The sequence below is a fragment of the Artibeus jamaicensis genome, unplaced genomic scaffold (genome assembly GCF_021234435.1).
Source record: "Artibeus jamaicensis isolate MK-2021 breed Jamaican fruit bat unplaced genomic scaffold, CSHL_Jam_final contig_886, whole genome shotgun sequence".
NCBI lineage: Eukaryota > Metazoa > Chordata > Mammalia > Chiroptera > Phyllostomidae > Artibeus > Artibeus jamaicensis.
Window position 1 is genome coordinate 732,035 of NW_026522002.1, and position 18,662 is coordinate 750,696.

General features: G+C 39.2%; 1 protein-coding gene across 1 annotated transcript in view; it reads right to left on the bottom strand.

Annotated features, from left to right (window-relative positions):
* Nucleotides 1-18,662, bottom strand: part of GXYLT2 (glucoside xylosyltransferase 2) — a 161,722-nt gene that overhangs the window by 33,346 nt on the left and 109,714 nt on the right. The window lies entirely within an intron of this gene.

The following is an 18,662-nucleotide window of genomic DNA, read 5'->3' on the forward strand; positions in this document are numbered from 1 at the left end:
TGCTGTTGAACTCAGAAAAACTCCTCTTGGTTACTAGGATTATACAATTAGCAATAATTCATGACTGTCCAGCTTCCTGGCCCTTCAGCTTGATGATTTTAAGGGCAGAGGAACATGGATCAGAATTCTCTGTGAATGTGTGTTACTGATCATGAGAAAGGTCCATGTGAGTGAACAGAAGCATTAGAACAAATAAATTAGCACTGTCAGAAGAGGGATAATGGGAGAAAATAGGGGAAGGAACATGGAAAAGCCAAGGCAGGTAGGTTCGAGGGTGGGAGGCAGGAATCAGCAGGGCAGCAGGTGTAGTGAGGTGAAAATGGAGACAATTATACTTGAACAACAATTAAAAAAATAGAAAAGCAATCTAAAGATGTGCTTGTTGGTTGGGTTGACAACATTCCCTTCTCACGGAAAGTATCACTGCTTAGAGAGTACTTACAGAAAGCTTTAAGATGAAAGCAAAGAATGAAGAGACCATTACACATTCCCTCTGGCAGGCCGTGTATAGTATTTATATCACTCAGTCTTAAGATAGGCCTCATAACATCCAGGCACCCTCTATTTAATTCCTAATTTTTCACAACATACTCAGAGATTTTCCTTTCCTGTGAAGATCTACATACTACCATTATGTTTCTCTTACTTGCATTCACCTTCACGGTGAATGAAATGGGAGTATGTGTATGCGTTTTGGTGTGTGCTTCCCTGGGTCCAACATTTTTGGGACTCTGAGTTTCTTGGACTTCCTGGATATCTATTTCCTTTATCAGATTAGGGAAGTTCTTCTTCATTATATTTTGGGGTTTTTTTCTAAATTTTTTATTTTAATTACAGTACAGTAATTAAAATATAGTTCACGGTTCAGAAATGGGAGAAAAAAGTGCTCATCCTGAAGCCACATCATCTAGATTTATTTCCCAATTCTATTATCTATTTGACTTTTCTGCACTTCAGTGCAAAGGGTGGGTGTCAATATTATATGAGTGAAGATATCTTGAAGTGCTTTTTTTGTACTGTGCTTTACTCCAGCGCAACTGTTTCCTTTTATAACTCAATGACTCATGTTACTAATTTATAATACCTGCCTGGGCATTGCATTTATAGTGCCTGCTTAAGCCCCTGCTAATTTTTCTTGCTGAATGAGTTGACAAACAAAGTTTTATTGAGTACCTGCTATATCTGCAGTTTCTGCCTTCATGAAGTTTAAGATTGGTGCTGAAATTTTTTTCCCCTTTCCCAAGTAGTACAGGACCCACTACAAAAGGAAATCTTTTTTTTCCTTTATGAAGGGAGAAAAAGAACTGAGCCTTGTGAAGGCACTCTGAGGCAGAGATGAAACAGAAAGACTTTGGAATCAGACAGATGTATGTTCAAAGTTGGCTTCTACCATCTCTTAGTTCTATAACCATGATAAGTTACTGAATTTCTTGACCTCAATTTAGAAATGAAAAAGAGAAGCTAAATTATCCTGGATTGAATCCCAACTTTATCATGTGTTAGCTGTGACCTAATAGCTAGCTGTGACCTAATAGTTGTTAGCTGTGACTTAACAGCTAGCAAATAGAGCATGCCATGGAGTTGACACACTGGGTTTAAATACAGAACTCTACCACTAGTTGTATGAACTCAAGCAAATTATGTAATGTGTCTGCACCTCAGTTTCATCATCTGTGAAAGGGAGAGAATTATAAATATTTGTTCAATAGTATTTTGGGGAGTATTATGAGGTCTACCTGGAAAAAGTCCAGCCATTGTTAATATAATGAGTATGGTTTGCATGACATTGACGTTATCTGGCTGCCAAGGAGAGTGGACTGGAATGCCCATGTGTGAACAATGATGACTTCACTGTACTAGTCAGTGGGATATGTAGAGCCATTGAGCAAGCATGTGACTATGTGGCCAGTACATTAAAAATGACTGAGCAGAGAAATGAATCTGCATCAAATTTTGTGTTAAGGTTGAATGTTTCTCCATGTAAACTATTAGGATAATTCAGAAGGTTGCAACTATGGGCAACTGGTAATTGGCAGCTTCATCACAAACAACACCCACTTGTGCATCACGTCTCATGCAGAGCTTTTTGGCTAAACATCAAATCACCCAGGTGTCTCCATTCATCCACAGTTCCCACCCTCCATCCTATGAACATTGGGGTGCATAGCCAAGTGCTGGAAGCAACCTAAGTGTCCATCAGTAAATGAGTGGATAAAAAAACTGTGATACATTTACACGATGGAATACTATGCAGCAGAAAGGAAGAAGGAGCTTCCCTAATCTGGAAGGAGCTTCCCATATAATGAAGAAGAACTTCCCTAATCTGATAAAGGAAATAGATATCCAGGAAGTCCAAGAAACTCAGAGTCCCAAAAATGTTGGACCCAGGGAAGCACACACCAAAACACATCATAATTACATTTCCCAAGATTAAAGATAAAAGAGGAAATCTTAAAAGCAGCAATAGAAAGGGAGACAGTTACCTCCAAAGGAGTTCCCATTAGATTATCACCTGATTTCTCAAAAGAAACCATCTGGGCAAGAAGGGGCTGGAAAGAAGTACTCAGTCACTGAAGTCAAGGACCTACATCCAAGAGTACTCTATCCATCAAAGCTATCATTTACAATGGAAGGGCAGATAAAGTGCTTCCCAGATAAGGTCAAGTTAAAGGAGTTCATCATCACCAAGCTTTTATTATATGAAATGTTAAAGGAAGTTTCCTAAGAAAAAGAAGATAATGAAAACTCTGAACACTAAAATGACAATGAATTCACAACTTTCAACAACTGAACATAAAAAAAGGAACTGTGCAAACAACTAGAACAAGTTTAGAATCACAAAAATGGAGATCACATGGAGGATTATCGGTGGGGAGGGGGTCTGGGGAGACTGGGGTAAAGGCACAGGGAATAAAAAGCATAAATAGTAGGTACAAAATAGACAGGTGGAGGTTAAGAACAGTATGGAAAATGGAGAAGCCAAACAACTTATCTGTATCACCCATGAACATGAACCAAGTTGGGGGGAATGATGGTGGGAGGGAGGGTACAGGGTGGAAAGAAATACAGGAGAGAAGAGAATGGGACAAGTGTAATAGCATAATCAATAAAGTATAGTTTTTATAAAAGAAGAGGCTAGTTCAAAGAGACTAGGAAAGTGTAGAAGGTTTGTAAAGGGAAATCTTGAGAAGAAATTTTACATATGGTTAAGCTGAATAATACTGAAATAAATTTAATTAATTTAAATATTAAAAGTAAGCTGACATAGAATTAGAGTTTGATTCTTTTTTACTCTGTTCAAAAGAAAAAGTTTTTTTTCTGTATTTATTCTACTCCAGAGAAGATAGTAAAAATTTTTTCTAACTAGAAAGCAAACATTCTATGTTTTATGAAAATATTCTGTGTCTGTCCTGGTGGTTGTGGCTCAGTGAATTGAGCACCAGCCTGTTAAGCAAAAGGTCACCAGTTCAATTCCCAGTCTGGGTACATACCTGGGTTGTGGGCCAGGTCCCAGTTAGGGGCATGTGAGAGGCAACAGATTATCTCTCACACATCAGTGTTTCTCTCCCTCTCTTTCTCATTCCCTGCCCCTGTCTTTAAATATAAATAAAATCTTTAAAAAATAGTTTGGTGTCTGTTATATTGTTTTTTGAATTCAGCCTTCCTTCCTTCCTTCCTTCCTTCCTTCCTTCCTTCCTTCCTTCCTTCCTTCCTTCCTTCCTTCCTTCCTTCCCTCCTTCCTTTCTTCTTTCTTCTCTCTTTCTCTCTTTCTGTCTCTCTCTCTCTCTCTCCCTCCCTCCCTCCCTCCCTCCCTCCCTCCCTCCCTCCCTTCCTTCTCTCATTCCTTCCTCCCTCCCTTCCTTCCTTCCCATTGAACTTATTGGAGTGACACAGGCCAAAAACATTATACATGTTTCAGGTATACTTCTACAACACATCATCTCTAAACAGTATTGTGTGTTCAGCACCCCATGTCAAGTCTGTATCTATTACCATTTACACCCCACACCCATACTCCCCTCCCCTGTCCCCCATAGTGGTCATCACACTGTTCTGTTCCATGTCCATGAGATTTTTTCCTCCTTTTTGCTTAATCCCTCCACCTTCCCCCAGCATGTTCCCAATTAGCTGTCAGCCTGCTTTCTATCTATGAGTCTGTTTTATTTTGCTTGTTAGTTTATTCTGTTTCTTAGATTCCACTTATAAGTGAAATCATGTGGTACTTGTTTTTCTATGACTGGCTTATTTCACTTAGCATAATACTCTCCAGGTACATCCATGCTGTCACAAAGGATAAGATTTCCTTCTTTTTGTGGCCAAGTAGTATTCCACTGAGTAAATGTAGCATCGCTATTTTATCCACTCATCTACTGTTGGAAACTTGGGCTGTTTCCAGATCCTGACTATTTTAAATAATGCTGCAAAAAACATAGAAGTGCATATATTTTTTCAAATTAGTGTTTCAGGTGTCTTTGGATAAATTCTCAGAAGTGGAATCACTGGGTCATAGGCAATTCCATTTTTAATATTTTTTGAAATGCCTTATTTATTTTTTTAAAAAATTCTTATTTGAGGACGTGTTCATTGATATTTAAAGAGAGGAAAAGGGAGAGACAGAGAGAAAGAAAGAAAAAAATTGATTTGAAAAACATCATTTGGTTGCCTGCAGTATGCACCCTGACTGGGGAGCAAACACACAACGTAGTTATATGCTCTGATCAGGTATCAAATCAGCAACTTATTGGTGTACATGACAATGCTCCAACCAATCGAGACACAAAAGGCAGAGCCACTTTTAATTTTTTAAGATAACTCTATACTGCTTTCCACAGTGGCTATACCAATCTGTATTCCCACCAACACTACAGTAGAAGTTCCCCTTTCTCCACATCCGCACCAACACTTGCTTTTTGTTGATATATTGATGACAGCCATTCTGATAGCTGTACAGTGATATCTCACTGTGGTTTTAATTTGCGTTTCTGATGATTAGTGATAATGAGCATCTTTTTATATATGTGTTGGAAATCTATACATACTCTTTGAAGAAGTGTCTATTCAGGTCTTTTGCCAATATGTTAATTGGATTTTTGGGGGGTTTTGGGGGTGTATGTTGCATTTTATAAGTTCTTTACAGATTTTGAATATTAAACCCTTATCAGATGTATCAGCAAAAATGTTCTATTCAGTAGGTTGTCTTTTCATTTTATTAATGATTTCCTTTGCTGTGAAAAAACAATTTTAGTTTGATGTAGTCTCATTCATTTATTTTTCTTTTGTTTCCCTTGCCCAAGAAGATAGATCAGAAAACATATTGCTAAGAGAAATGTCATAGATTTTACTGCCTATGTTTTCTTCTATGATTTTTATGCTTTTCAGTCTAACATTTAATTCTTTGATCCATTTTGAGTTTGATCCATCCTTGTGTATGGTGTAAAAAGATGATCTAGTTTAAAATTTTTGCACATATCTGTTTAATGTTCCCCAAACCATTTATTGAATAGACTATCCCATTGTACAATTTGCCTCCTTTGTCGAATATTAGTTGCCCATAAAAAAGTGGGTTTATTTCTTGGTTTTTAATTCTCTTTCATTTATCATGTCTATTTTTATGCCAGTACCATGCTGTTTTGATTATTATGAGTTTGTAATATAGTTTGCTATCAGGCACCATAATTCCTCCAACTTTGTTCTTTCTCAAGACTCCTGTTGCTATTCAGGGTCTTTATTTTGTATCCTGCTATGTTACTGAACTCATAAGTTCTAGCAGTTTTTGGTGGAATCTTTAGGGTTCTGTATATACAGTATCACGTCATCTGTAAATAATGATAATTTTACTTCTTCCTTCACAAAAATTTGGATGCATTTTATTTCTTCTTTTTTAAAAATTTATTTTTATTTTTATTTTATTGATTATGCCATTACAGTTGTTCTATTTCCCCCCTTCATTCCCCTCCACCCTGCACACCCTTCCCCCACCATTCCCCCCTTTAGTTTATGACCATGTGTCTCAAGTTCTTTAGATTCTTTATTTCCCCTACTATTCTTGCCCTCCCCTATTTTCTACCTACCATCTATGCTACTTATTCTTTGTATCTTCTCCCCCCTTCTCCTCCTCCCACTCCCCTGTTGCTAACCCTCCATGTGATCTCCATTTCTATGGTTCCACTCCTGATCTAGCTGTCCTCTTAGTTTGCTTTTGTTTTAGGTGTTGGTTGTTAATAACTGTGAGTTTGCTGTCCTTTCACCATTCACATTTTTTATCTTCTTTTTCTTAGATAAGTCCCTTTAACATTTCATATAATAAGGGCTTGGTGATGATGAACTCCTTGAACTTGATCTTATCTGAGAAGCACTTTATCTGTCCTTCCATTCTAAATGAAAGCTTTGCTGGATAGAGCAATCTTGGATGTAGATCTTTGGATTTCATGACTTGGAATACTTCTTTCCAGCCCCCTCTTGCCTGCAAGGTATCTTTTGAGAAATCAGCTGACAGTCTGATGGGAACACCTTTATAGGTGACTGTCCTCTTATCTCTTGCTGCTTCTAGGATTCTTTCCTTCATTTTAATCTTGGCTAATGTAATTATGATGTACCTTGGTGTGTTTCTTCTTGGGTTCAACTTCTTTGGTACTCTCTGAGCTTCCTGGATTTCCTGGAAGTCTATTTTCTTTGCCAGATTGGGGAAATTCTCCTTTATTATTTGTTCAAATAAGGTTTCCACTGGTGGCTGTTCCTCTTCCCCTTCTGGTACCCCTATAATTCAGATGTTGGAGCATTTAAAGATATCCTGGAGGTTCCTTAGCCTCTCCTAATTTTTTTGATTTCTTGTTTTTTCATTCTTTTCTGTTTGGTAATTTTTTTCTTCCTATGGTCCACTCCCTTGATTTGAGTCCCGGTTTCCTTTCCATCACTATTGTTTTCCTGTTTATTTCCCTTCATTTCCATTAGTTTAGCCTTCATATGTTTCTCTAATTTGTGGCTAAAATCAACCAGTTCTGTGAGGATCCTGATCACCAGTGTTTTGAGCTGTGCCTCTGATAGGTTGGCAATTTCTTGTTCGCTTAAATTTATGGGCTCTGGGGCTCTGAGTTCTTGAGCCATGTTTTGATCTTATCACGCCTGTTATGTATGAGGAGAGGAGCCTTAGTTGTTCACCAGGGTGAGTCACCCAGGTCGCTGGTTTGTGACACTGCATGTGGGAGTGGGGTCAGAGAGGGAGCAATAGCAGTCCCCTCTGCTCATTCCTGCTGCTGGGGCCTGTGCGGTCCTTCTCACTGCTCATTCCTTTGCTGGTTTATTTGTGTGCAAATGTGTGACCACAGTCAGCCAGCCTCCTTGCACCTTCACTGGGTCCACCTGTTGCTACCCAACACCTGGGATTCACCCTTGGCTGCCTGGGTCAGGGGATCTTTTATGCCCAACCCACTCTGCTGCTGGCCCCGCCCCTCCTACTGATCTAGCTGAGTGCTTTGTTGTTGTCAGACTATGTATTGTTCAATTTTCTGTGGGTTGGCTGCGTTTATTATTGTTAAAACTTTGTTGTTTTTAGATTTGGTTGTGCGAGAAGGTAAAGTGTTTCTACTTGTGCCTCCATCTTGGTGGAAGTCCCCATTTTATTTCTCCTTCTTGTCTGAGTATGATGTTGGCTGTGGGTTTGTCATATATGGCCTTTATAATGTTCAGGTATGTACCCCCTATTTCCACTTTGATGAGAGTTTTTATCTAAATGGGTGCTGAATTTTATCAAATGCTTTTTCTGCATCCATTAACCATATGATAATGTGGTTTTATCTTTTATTTTGTTATGTGGTGTGTCATGTTTATGGGTTAATATTTGCAAATAAATTTTATTTAATCATGGTGTATGACCTTGCTAATTAATTGTTGAATATAATTTGCTAATATTTTGTTGAGGATTTTAGCATCAATGTTTATCAGGGATATTGGCCTGTAATTCTCTTTCTTTGTAGTATTTTTATCTGGTTTTGGGATTTGGATAATGCTGGGCTCATAAAATGAGCTTAGAAGTCTTCCTTCCTCTTGAAGTTTTTAGAATAGTTTGAGAAGGAGAGATGTTAGTTCTTCTTTGAATATTTGGTAAAATTTACCTGTGAATTCACCCAGTCCAAATCTTTATGTTGTTGGGAATTTTTAAATTACTGCTTCATTTTCACTAGTTATACTTGTGTATTCAGATTCCCTGATTATTCCTGATTTAATTTTGGAAAATTCTATGTTTTCAAGAATTTATCCATTTTGTCCAGATTGTCTAATTTGTTGGCATATAGTTGTTTGTAATATTTTCTTACAACATTTGTATTTCTTTGGTGTGTTTTTACTTCTCCTTATTTCTGATTTTATTCATTGGGGCCCTAGTTCCTTTTCTTTGATGATCTGGTTAATGTTTATCCACTTTAAAAAAAACTTTTCAAAGAACCACTTCATAGATTCATTGATCTTTTGCATTTTTTAAACTCTATTTTGTTTATTTTTGCTTTGATCTTTATTATTTCCCATCTTCTACTCACTGTGGTCTTTGTTTATTGTTCTTTTTCAACTTCCTTTAAGTGTAAAGTTTTATTGATTATTTGAGATTTTTCTTGTTTTTGATATAGACCTGTAATGCTATGAATTTCCTTCTTAAGACTGCTTTGGCTGTGTTCCATAGTTTTTGGATTATTGTGTTCTCATTTTCATTTCTTTTAAGGTATTTTTTACTTTATTTTTATTATTGAAACTATTATAGATATTCCATTTCCCCTTTTGGCCCAATTCACCTAGCTGCCACCCTGCCTTCTTTTTGGTTATCACTACACTGCTGTTTGTGCCTATGGGTTATGGTTATACATTCTTTGGCTAATCTCTTCACCTTTTTCCATCCAGTCCTTTTTCCCCTCCCTTCTGAGAGTTGTCAATCTGTTCTATGTATATATACTTCTATTTCTATTTTTTGTCAGTTTTTTAGTTCATTAGATTCCACTTTCAAGGTATCTTTTAATGTTTTTCCATTCATTTAATCCAAGGTATCTTGGATTAAATTGATTTATTCCACTCAAGGTATTTTTTTAATGTTTTTCCATCCATTTAATGTTAACCCATTCATTGTTTAGTAATATGTTGTTTAGCATCCATGTTTTTGTGTGTTTTTCAGCTTTTTTATCGTGACATATAGTTTTATACCATTTTGGTCTGAGAAGATGCTTGATACAATTTCAAACTTAAATTTATTGAGATTTGTTTCCTAACGTGTGGCCCATCCTAGAAAAGTTTCCATGCACACTGAAAAGAATGTATATTCTGCTGCCTTTGGAGAAAACTGTCTGAAGATATCAATTAAATCCACTCATTCTAGTGTGTCATTTAAAGCCATTGTCTCATTGTTGATTTTCTGTCAGGAATTTCTGCCCATTGATATCCATGAGATGCTAAAATCCCCTACTGTGAGTGTATTTCTGTCAGTATCTTCCTTTACATTAATCAAGATTTGCTTTACATATTTAGGTGCTCCTATGTGTAGTACATAAATAGTGACAAGGGTTATATCCTCTTGTTGGATTTCTCCCTTTATCCTTCTTTGTCTCTTACTATCGCCTTTGTTTTAAAGTCTAATTTGCCAGATGAAAGTATTGCTGCCCCAACTTTTTAAAATTTCCATTTGCATAAAATATATTTTTCCATTCCTTTACTTTTAGTATGTATCTTTCATTCTGATTGGATCTCTTGTAGGTAGCATGTATATGGGTCTTCTTTTTTTACCCATTCAGCCGCCCTATGTATTTTGATTGGAGCATTGAAGCTATTTATATTTATAGTGATTATCTATAGATATGTATTTAGTGTCATTTTATTCTTTTAACTATGTTCCTCTGTTTGGTTTTTTTCGTACTGTTTTTTTTTTTCAAGCAAACCCTTTAACATTTGTTGTAATACTGGTTTGGTGGTGACAAACTCTTTTAGCTTTTTCTAGTCTGGGAAGCTCTTTATTTCCCCTTTAATTTTAAATGATAGCCTTGCTGGATAAAATACCCCTTGGTGGTAGGTCCTTGCTTTTCATCACTTTGAATATTTTATGCCAATCCCTTCTGGCCTGAAATCTTTCTGTTATGAAATCATCTGAAAGTATTTTGGGAGCTTTCTTCTAGGTAACTGTCTTTTCCTTGTGGTTTTAAAGATTCTCTCCTTGTCTTTAACTGTTGCCATTTTAATTATGATGTGTCTTGGTGTGGGCCTCTTTGGGTCCACTGTGTTTGGGACTCTATGCTCCCTGGACTTGTGTGTCTTTTTCTTTCACCAGGTTAAGGATATTTTCAGTCATTATTACTTTAAATAGGTTCTCCATCTCTCATTCTCTCTCTCTTCCTTCTGCTACCCTATGATGCAGATGATGTTGTGCTTTATGTTGACCCAAAAGTCCTTTAAACTATCCTCTTTTTAAAATTTCTTTCATTCTCTTTTTTGCTTCTCTGATTGGGTGTTTTTTCCTATGTTGTTTTCTCAATCACTGATTTAATTTTCTGCTCTATCCAACATACTCTTTATTCTTCCCAGTGCATTCTTAATTTCAGACATTGTATTATTTATTTTCTGAATGGTCCTTTATAAAAATTGTTTCTATGTCTTTTTCATGCTATTGAGCATCCTTATGACCATTACTTTCAATTCTGCTTCTGATAAATTGCACGCCTCAATTTTATTTAGCTTTTTTTCAGGAGATTTCTCCTATTCTTTCATTTGGGGCCTGTTTCCTTGTCTCCCCATTTTGGGTGCCTCTTTTGAGAGTTATAGATCTGCTAGAGTCTCAGTCTTTATGGGGTAGCCTTATTTAGTAGGTGTCTTGTGGGGTCTAGTGGTACAATCTCCTTGATCACTGAAGATGGGTGCTCCAGGAATGTCTCTTGTGTGGGCTATGTGGGCACTCCTGTTGTAATTGAGTCCTGATTGCTGTTGGACCATTCATGTGTGAGATTGACCCTTAGGCTGGATCACTGTGAGGCTCAACCCTGACCATGGCGTATGAACTACTGTGTAGGTGCTGACCACACAAATAATAATTTGTTTTAACAAGGTTTGGTGCCTGTCAAGCTTATGTGAAGCTTATTGGATTATTGATCTGATGTTGTCTGAACCCGTCTACTGGGTATGTTGGATCTGGGCCTCTTAGGAAGGACTCTGATACTGACCAATGTAAAATGCTGCTTGTGACTGGCATTTGACAACCTGTTTGGAGCAGTCTTGATGTGGTTTTTTTCTATAAATCCTTGGTTACAAGGCTACTGCCAGCTAGTCCTCAGTTGGTTATTCAGGATAATTGTTCTATAATTTAGTTGTAATTCCAGTTTAATCGTGGGAGGAGGTGAGTGCAGTGCCACGTACTCTGCTGACATTGTGGATTCAGATAAATTCAGTCCTAAAGATATTATATCATATTGTATTAATGAGGTACTTGATTACTTAAAAGACAGTCTTTTCAACCTTAAAAACTAAAATTTGACAAAGAATAGCTAACCTGTGTTTTATATTTGATATATTTTACTGTTACTTTGGGTAAGTAAATAATTTACTATTGTTTCATAATAATATATGATATTTTTGTTCGACTATGTTTAATCACTTTACCAGAGTTCAAATTTTAAAAGGAGACTTTCTCTTAACCTGGAAATAGCTTTGGGTTATCCCAATAGGCCCCTGAAATACCTCAAAGACTTGCTCTTATTTTCCCATCATAAAAGAGAACTTTTAAACCAATTATGCCTTTTTAATATGCTTAAATTACATGGGAAACTTTGTCAAATAAAGAAAAACTATTATTTTATTTAGATATAAATTATTACAAAAATAAATTTTCTAGAGATTATATAAAAATCTCCAATAGTCTACAAAGTCCTGACATAATTTTAATTTGTAATTTTAATCATTATATTAAAATATATAATACACAAAAGCAATTTTTGTCAATTGCATTATAATCAGATCTATAATCATATCATTTTTTGTTTTGTTATTGGCACACAGTCATTGTTTAACTCTGATACTTTTGAAAATGTTCCCTCTTGCCCTGGCTGGTGTGGATCAGTGGATTGAGTGCTGGCCTGAGAACCATAGGGTCCCTGGCCAGCAATTTCCAGTCAGGGCACATGCCTGGGTGGTGGGCCAGGTCCCCAGTAGGGGGCACACAAGGGGCAACCACAGATTGATGTTTCTCTTCCTCTCTTTCTCTCTCCTTTCCCATCTCTCTAAAAATAAATAAATAAAACCTCAAAAAAAATGTTTCCTCTTCAGAAAGATTCGTGGAAAGGACTTAGACTTGTTCAAAATAGAGCTTTTTTTTTAAACGTTTGTTTGAAGTTTATTAGCATATAGCTCAAGCATGTTGCATAGAGGTTTTGAGTGGACTTAGCCACGTGTTTTAGAGGAGCACAATGGAAAACAATGTTCTTAGCAAGGTCTAGTGACACAAATTGTAATTTTGCCTACAAAACCTGCTCTTCTTCCTAACTTTTCTTTCTATGAATAGCTGAAAACCTCTGAGTCATTCTTGGTGCCTCCTCCCTTCCTCACCCCACATCAGATGGAATCGACACACCTGGCTTTGTCTCTCTCCTTTGGTCCCTCCTCTCCATTCCTAGCGCCACATCATGGTTCAGGTCCTCCTTCTGCTTAACTGGTGTCCCAGCTTCCAGCTTCTGCCCTGGACAGTACAGCCCACCCCCCCCAATGGTGCCTATTCCCTACCGATAGTCCTGGGGTTGCCTCGTCTTTTCCAGGTTTCTCTTTCAATAGTTCCATGCTCTGTGTTAGCAGTTTCCTGGTTTGGATTTCTCCCATTTGAAATACCCACATTGGCCCCTGACTGATCCAAGGACAGGGAATAAATGTGGGCATCTCTGCAGACAGCTCTGTGTCAAAGGAACACCATGGCCCTGTCCGTGGCATCTTTGCATTCGGCATAGAGCCTGACGGGGCTCTTTGCCACTGATAAGCCCTCAGTAGCGTGGCTGGTCTGAATGGTTGAGTGAATGAACAAGAGTAGCCTATGATTCTGTAGGATTTCAAAAAGTCAAGGATGTTAGTGCAAGTTTGGATTTTCTTAATGTTTTCAATTTCCAAAACTTGTTTGCTGAAATAAGATGGGGAAGTTTAATTGGAGATTGCTGGCTTAAGCCAGGAGGGCTGAAAAAGTGACAGTTACAAAAATGCAGATTATCTGGATATTTTATGTTGACAGAATCTGAGTGTTTTGAAATACCCCCTCTGTGAAACAATAACCTGCGTCTGTGGTCCTCATTTGCATTTATGTGGTGTTGAGCGAGTTTTGTGCATGTTGTCTGTATATACCTGGAATGATGTCATGTTGAAAGTGTGGCAAAAAAAAAAAGAAAGTGTGGCAGTGGCTGGAGGAATGGGGAGCAAAGGTAAAGCTTTTAAAAGGGCTTTTTATAATCACATAACTCTTTAACTGGTTTCATGTGTGCCTGATGGTTTGCCTTGCACATGCGAGGTACTTAAAACCCTGTGGGAAGCAGGCCATGGGTCAGAGGTGAGGCCTCCACTCTGTGTTAGATCCAGTTGGCTAATAGGCCCTCACATCTCCGGGATTCTCTGCAGGTGTCAAAGTGATTTTTAGTTTGCAATTGAGGAGTGCAGGCTCTTCCTTATTTTTCTGTCAAGCGGTGGAAGAAGTGGGAGCTCACAGGCAGCAACAGGGCTCAAAAAGCCTTCTGACTTAGCCTGTGCCAAGGTGTCTACCCACCACACATGTGGAGACTCCTCACTGGGGTCCTGCATCAAGGTCTCTGAGACTAACTCCAAGTTCGATGACCACTAGGACTACAGGACTCACTCATCAAGCTGTGCTCACTGCTGTGCTTAATGGCAGCAAAGCACAATTAGCATAAGGAAGGTGCCAGCTTCTAGGGGTCCTTTGCCATTTTAGTCACACAGGAGACACTAATTCCTCCAGCAACAGGTTGTGACAATACATGTGAAATGTTGCCCACTAAGGATAATTGTTAGACACTCAGTGTCCAGGGTTTTCCCTGGGGGCTGGTCACACGGGCACCCTCAGGCACATTGTCAAGTTCACATTCCCAGAAGGAAAGCAAGTGTTCAGCATAGACCACATTGTACAAGCAGTTAGGTGCAGTCAGCCACCCTTCCCAGCCAGGGAAGGGGTGTGCTCTTCAAATCTGGACTCCCAGACTCCAGACAAGGCCCAGCCTTGGACATCGGTCTTTCAAAGGATGAGCAGCATCAGGCCTGCTGTATTCTTTTCTGCCCAGGTCTGATCTTCCTCTTTGCAGATTTCAGTGATATCAGTCAGGGGTAAGGGTCAGTCCTCACTGTGGTTCAAGTGTAAGAGATGAGTGCTTACACTTGGCTTTAGGTGGCAGAGTGGCTTTGACTTTCCTATCAGATGAAGTACATGCCAGCTTTGCAGAACGTCTAAACCACCACAGGGTCTGCCGCTCTGTGTGCCAAGGGCCTTCTCTGAGGAGCCTCTGACTATGTAGTTTGGTTTATTGCTTCAGAGAGACTTTTCTGATCTATACCTTCCCCAAGGCTTTTAAAATTAAAAATATATTTTATTGATTATGCCATTACAGTTGTCCCATTTCCCCCCTTCATTCCCCTCCACACTGCACACCCCTCCCCCACCATTCCCCCCTTTAGTTTATGACCACGTGTCTCAAGTTCTTTAGATTCTATATTCTCCATACTATTCTTGCCCTCCCCCTATCTATTTTCTACCTACCATCTATGCTACTTATTCTCTGTACCTTCTCCCCCCTTCTCCTCCTCCCACTCCCCTGTTGCTAATCCTCCATGTGATCTCCATTTCTATGGTTCCACTCCTGATCTAGCTGTCCTCTTAGTTTGCTTTTGTTTTAGGTGTTGGTTGTTAATAACTGTGAGTTTGCTGTCCTTTCACTGTTCATGTTTCTTTAACTTCTTTTTCTTAGGTAAGTCCCTTTAACATTTCATATAATAAGGGCTTGGTGATGATGAACTCCTTGAACTTGATCTTATCTGAGAAGCACTTTATCTGTCCTTCCATTCTAAATGAAAGCTTTGCTGGATAGAGCAATCTTGGATGTAGATCTTTGGATTTCATGACTTGGAATACTTCTTTCCAGCCCCCTCTTGCTTGCAAGGTATCTTTTGAGAAATCAGCTGACAGTCTGATGGGAACACCTTTATAGGTGACTGTCCTCTTATCTCTTGCTGCTTCTAGGATTCTTTCCTTCATTTTAATCTTGGCTAATGTAATTATGATGTACCTTGGTGTGTTTCTTCTTGGGTTCAACTTCTTTGGTACTCTCTGAGCTTCCTGGATTTCCTGGAGGTCTATTTCCTTTGCCAGATTGGGGAAATTCTCCTTTATTATTTGTTCAAATAAGTTTTTCACTTGTTGGTTTTTTTCTTCCCCTTCTGGTACCCCTATAATTCGGATGTTGGAGCATTTAAAGATATCCTGGAGGTTCCTAAGCCTCTCCTCATTTATTTTGAATTCTTGTTTCTTCATTCTTTTTTGTTTGGTAATTTTTTTCTTCCTATGGTCCACTCCCTTGATTTGAGTCCCAGTTTCTTTCCATCGCTATTGTTTTCCTGTGCATTTCCCTTCATTTCAATTAGTTTAGCCTTCATATGTTCCTCTAATTTGTGGCTAAAATCAACCAGTTCTGTGAACATCCTGATCACCAGTGTTTTGAACTGTGTATCTGATAGGTTGGCTATCACTTGGTCACTTTGAAGTATTGGCTCTGGGGCTTTGAGCTGTTCTTCTTGAGCCATAATGTTTTGGTCTGTTCAAGCCTGTTATGTATGAGGGGCGGAGCCTTAGGTGTTTACCAGGGAAGGGCAACCCAGTCGCAGGGTTGTGATGCTAAATGTGGGGGCGGGGTCAGAGAGGGGCAATGGTGTTTGTTCTCCCTTGGATTTCAGTCCTCTCTGCTCCTTCCCACAAGCAAACCAAGCCCCCTGGTGCCAGCTCCCGGGTGTGTGGGCCTGTGCACCCTCCAGGACCCTGTGGGTCTCTTCAACAAACTTTGTGAGCCTGGGAGCCTCTACCAGCACCTCGACCCCTAAATTTTTCCAATTGGTGCTTTTAGGCTTTAATTCCCGTTACTGGGGCCCTAGCCTGATCAGTCTGTCTCACTGCTCACTCCTTCACCTGGTTTATCTGAGTGTGAATGTGTGACCATGGTCAGCCAGCTGCCCTGCGCCCCCACTGGGTCTGCCTATTGCCACCCCACGCCTGAGATCCACCAACTGCCGCCTGCGCACCTGAGTTCATCCTGTCCGGCCGCTTTTTCCTGACCCCGCTCCTCCAGCCGCTGACTCCGCCCCTCTTATTGGTCTGGATGAATGGTTCGTTGTTGTTGGACTTCTATACAGCCCAATTTTCTGTGTTTTGGTTGCGTTTTTGTTACTAAAACTTTGTTGTCTTTAAACTTGGTTGTGCAAGGAGGCACAGTGTTTCCACCTACGCCTCCATCTTGGCCTCAAAACAGAGCTTCTGAGAATAAAATTTCAGCTCATACTTTTACACTGGATGGGAAATTACCCAAAATATGGGATTTTCAGGCATAGGCTGATAGGAACTATGTGGCTTGGCTTCTTAACCTTGAGGCTAATTAAAGTTCAGTCTGGAAATTTCTTATGAAATTTCAGCAAAGTAGATTTAAAAGAGCCTACTGTGATTATTATTTTTGTGTTTATGCAAATAATCAGGGCAAATGTATTTATTTATTTTTAAATATTTTATTTATTATTTTTAGAGAGAGGGGGAGGGAGAGGGAGAGAATCATCAATGCATGGTTGCCTCTTGCATACCCGCTGCTGGGGACCTGGCCACAACCCAGGCATGTGCCCTGACTCAGAACTGAACCAGTGATCCTGGGTTCCAGGCTGGCACTCAATCCACTGAGCCATACCAGCCAGGTCTAATCAGGTGAAATTTATTAAAATTAGATTTACAAAATAAATTAGTCTTAATTTGTCTAGTTTTGCTAAACAGGGTGATTTTAGGGAGAGAAATTGTGTTTCAATAGAAAAGATAATACAGTTATGGAAATTAAATTCTAGTAGTCTTTCAAGTTATTTTTCATCTGTGAACTGGACTGAATCCTGAATTTTTCTCTTTTTCTTAAATTGGCTACAACCTGCTAAACTAATGTTTCATTTTTTCCTCATTCTTTGACTTGGAATTATTGAGAAATAATTTCCTTTTTCTAAGAGGATGTAACAGGGTATAGCCAGGGCCACCTCCTGTCACAAGTATGGCTGGGGAATGGGAGACATGGAGCAGGGCCATGGAATTACCTTACATATTGATAACAGTAGGCTAGCTTCATATCCATATGAAAAATGGTTATTTTGCATATCGATAACAGCAGACTAGTCTTCCAGCTTGAATGGAACCAGAAAAGTATGTATGATTTGAGACCATGATGTAACTGGGAGGCAGTTCCCCCAGGTTACCATGCCAGTGCCAGAGCTTGGAAATGGTTTGCTCTATGCCACAGGGCCATGCCTGCCCAGACTAACTATGGCAGTCAAGAAAGGCTGAAAAATATGGTAGTGATAGCAGGTGTAGCCAATTGTGGGAGGAGTTGGAAATGGGGTTATGGAGGAGGTTCTAGGCTGGGATTTAAACTAAAGATGGGCCATGACGAGGGATGGAAGACAATGCAAGACTATGTGGGAAGGAAAGGGTTGAAAGGACTGTCACTGGTGGGCCATGAAGAGGTGCCATGTGGTTTTGGATTAAGAACTGGAGATTGCGGCAACACAGCTGATGGTGCTGGGGACTGTGGGAGAACTGCCCTGCTGAACACTTATTACTGAGAAGAACCTGAAGTCTAGCCAAGCAAGCTACTTACAGACTTCTATTTTTTTCCTGAGTTATGCCACCTCTGACTGGCCTCATTGGGCAAATCGGGAAAAGGCAGGACTGTGTGTGTGTGTGTGTTTTAAAGAGACTCTGGGATTTTTAATGGTGACATTCTGCCATTATTCTAAACCTGTATAACTTTTGAATAAGTAGTTTCCTTTTTACCATGCCCTGACACTGAGAGCCACAATTCCTAACACCTGGTGTGGGCAAGCTGAACCATAGCACAGAAAGACCTGTGGGGAGAGGTTGTATTTCAGTAGCAGTATCTGGCCCTCCATGGGATCATTCTGTAAAGACATGATGTAAACTTTAGAGAAATCACCACAACAGTTCATGCTTAAACAATCTCAATGACTGAGGCTGGGTAAGCCAGAGACAGGTTATCTAAACCCCTGATGACAGCATCAGAAACATTCAAAGTGCAGGTAAAAAGGATCTACCAGATTGTCACTGTTTGCCTCCATTCATTCCAGCAAAAGAAGTTTTGAGCCTTACATCTAGAAATCTTCCCCGACTGACAGCCTTACACACTCAGAAACCGGTTTATAGTTTGCTCTGATCATTAACCTTTTGGAAACTCTTAATAAGAGAGTACTATTTTCTTTTGTTTTAATAGACATACTTCTTATTAAATACCTAATTGCTTACACAATTTAGGCCTCACTTTGGAAGCTCATCTACACCACTGCCTTCTGAAATAATACTCAACAATTTAACTAAACTCATTTATTTTCAGGACTGAATGATATGATCAATGAAATAG